The sequence below is a fragment of the Sinocyclocheilus anshuiensis genome, unplaced genomic scaffold (assembly GCF_001515605.1).
Source record: "Sinocyclocheilus anshuiensis isolate Anshui unplaced genomic scaffold, SAMN03320099.WGS_v1.1 scaffold300, whole genome shotgun sequence".
Taxonomy (NCBI): Eukaryota; Metazoa; Chordata; class Actinopteri; order Cypriniformes; family Cyprinidae; genus Sinocyclocheilus; species Sinocyclocheilus anshuiensis.
The window spans coordinates 866191-869548 of record NW_015557379.1 but is presented as its reverse complement, the minus strand read 5'-3'; positions in this window follow the sequence as shown (position 1 = coordinate 869548).

The window sequence follows — 3358 nt, the reverse complement described above, 5'->3', positions numbered from 1 at the left end:
TTTGTATTTAAAAAATATTGTTTGAATATATTTGGAAATGTAATTATAAATTGTAATATTATAAATAGAATAAAAAATATGTCAAATTAAATGATACTATCATTTAATTCATAATATTAATTGCAATATTATAAATTAAAATCGTTTTAAATAATTCAATAATTTAAATATAATTTTATTTTTAATGATTAATATATATTATATATAATTATAGAACAAAATAATATTTAAATTATGGATTTTTAAAAATCGTTTTAAATATAGGCATATATAAATATAAAATGGTAGGCAGTATACACTGTGCACTAACGCAGTACACTAGTAGTCCATTCCCATGATGTGACGCATTGAGTCTGAGCGCCTGCTGCATTCCGCTGGATTACACTGTCAGCTCTCATTGACGAACGAGTGCTGCAGATGTAGGTACTTACATTCATAAACTTGGCCGGTGGTTTTTGGCGTTTTCCGAAGCGTTGTCCTGCATGTCCTGCATGTCAGTGGGCAGAGTTTGCAGAATGTTTTCTGTGAGAGTCTTTCACAGCGGTCACAGCTCTGGCCTCATTCATAGTGAATGTGATTCCTGCGCCGTTACGCAGCGTCAAGTTGCTCTAAATTCCTCTCAATCAATGGCTCTCGGCCAATAGAGTTCTGCTGGTTAAGCGGCTCGTGCTTACACCGTTATCCTTTTGGGATAAAAATCGTCAGAGCCACGTCATTACAAGTGACCCTTTTTTGGGTCCTTATTCAGAGACAAATGTAACAAATCACACAATCTCTAACAAACTGTGTGTCATTGGCAAGGCTATGTATGGATTTAAGATTGAAATCAAAATTGTTTTTGTGGGAAAGCAAAAAAAAAAAAAAATCCTGCATACAGGACAATAATCACTCGAATACATGAACATACGAAGTATCTGCATGTGTAAATATATAAAAAAAAAAAAAAAGTGCTATTGGATGGTGAATGGTAAATGCTAGAGCTGTCAATCTGAGCGATCAATCCAATCCAAGCGCGCTCCCGCTGTGAAACAGTCCGTGATTGGCCATCGTCTCTGCCCACTAAACCCACCCATCATACCTCAGATTCCTATTGGTTGAACTTCCCGACGTCGGATCCCGGATGTACTTTAACTTTAGCAAAGCAGCATGTAAAGTCACTGTGTATGCATTTTCTCAAGATCTATGCATTGTGATACGTTGTGTTTGAGCTCGTTTGAATCGAGAACACTTGCTCTAAATAAATATATGTGATTCACTGCAGTTTACAAATGTTTGTTGACGGTACAAACCAAACTGCGGCCCAAAAGCCGAATACATGTACTTGCTATTGTTTGGACTCTTCCTGAAACAATTATGCTGGTTTTATGCTGCTAGCTAGTTGAAACCTTTTCAGCAATATATGATAAAAGACTATCTGTTAGACCTGTGTATGATGCTTAATTGATCGTCACATTTTTTCATTTTCATATATTTTCAGCTCATATTTTTGGCCTTTATATCTTTCAGTAAATTATGACTAAAACTATTTAAAAGGAAACCCATAATTTAAATTACATTTAAATTCATTATTAATTATTTAAATATATTATACTATAATATACATAATGTTTTCTAGTGTTTGAAATTAATTGTTTTATACATTCACATTATTATTTTCAAAAAATGTAATGAATATATATTTACAACATATTAATTGTATGTGTATTTAATAAAACAGACATGTTTTTTTTATTCAATGCACATAAATTGAGATTGAGAAATAATTTTTAAACACATTTTTTTGCAATTCACACAGTATAATGTACAAATGTTAAAAAAAATTATAATGTAGAAATGTACACTTGTTCCTAATAGCCTTTCAATTCAGATAATCTCACAAAATTTCTTTGCTATTCAAGTAAATATGGCTTGACCTTATAAGCCTGTCCGTCATGCATAAATAAGCATAATTATGAAAATTCCTTAACAACAATAACACACTATAGTAAATATTTTAGGTGCCCTATCTAACATAATGACACATTTTTATATATATATATATATTTTTTTTTTTTATATAAATTAGAGCTTTCTAAAACTTTTTCAAACAAAGCCAAAATGTGTCTCTGGTCACTTGTACATCTTAATACAACCTTTATGTTCTCAGTGCTTGTTCTCAGATGTTTGTGGGTGTGTGTTATGTACGTACACAAAGGAATTATGAAACTGAACTAATCAGAGAACAATGCAGCCACAGACAATGGCAACTGGATTGCATCTGTGCAATAAATGAACAAGCACTTATTGTCTGTCAGTAATCATCTTGACATATGAAGACAAACTTCACTGGCAGGGGTTTCCAGCTGCTGGGCCGCTGTATCGTGTGAGGCTCCTATGTTCGTTCAGAGGCATAAAAAGGTATTAGTAGTTTGCAGACAAAGACAATCCCTTAATTACATTGACAGATTGGGTTTCCTTCCTCCTCAACTCATTACAATAACACTGAGCTCTGGAATTTCAATATTTGTCTTATATGTTTTGGAAATTCTGTACAGAAGATGTGTACTAGCGCCCCCTACTGTATAACAATGAAAACACAAATTCTAGGAGCACAATTATAGCTAAAATATATTTAGACTTATAAGAAGTATAAGTCAAGTATACTTACATGTCATTTTAAGTATATTTCTGAGAAGTACATAAAGCCCATTTCTGAGAAGTACATGAAAAGTAGACTAAAAGTATACTTTCCTATTTTTAGTTTAAAAGAAGTATACTAATAGCAGACTTGAATAAACTTATTTTTCGTACGGGGTGCCAACAAAATGAAGTATTGCAATATATTTGGATATAGATCTGTGAAGCCTGATGTATGACCCATATAAGATCCAAAATTCCTTTAAATAATGAGCATGACTTTGCAGAGGATTAAACCTTTCTCCCTCTCTGTGGGTCACGGAGCCACAGAATGTCAAATCTCCTCTAAAGCCAATGGCCCCTAGCGAGAATTAAACCACCTACAGGCTCTGTTTTAGATTGTGACTTACATGTTCACAAAACCATTTAAATAATGAAAGAATAAGATCTGTAACAAAATATTAATTTTTCACAGAACATATTTGCACCCACATTTACTATAGCTTGAAACAGTTCGTGCTGTTCCTCCTTAAAGGGTTAGTTCGCCCAAAAATGAAAATTCTGTCATTAATTACTCACCCTCGTGTTGTTTCAAACCCGTAAGACCTTCGTTCATCTTCGGAACACAATTTAAGATATTTTTGATGAAATCTGAGGGCTCTCTGACCCTCCCATAGACAGCAAGGTAACTACCACGTTCAAGGTCCAGAAAAGTACCAAGATGATCGACAAAGTAGTCCGT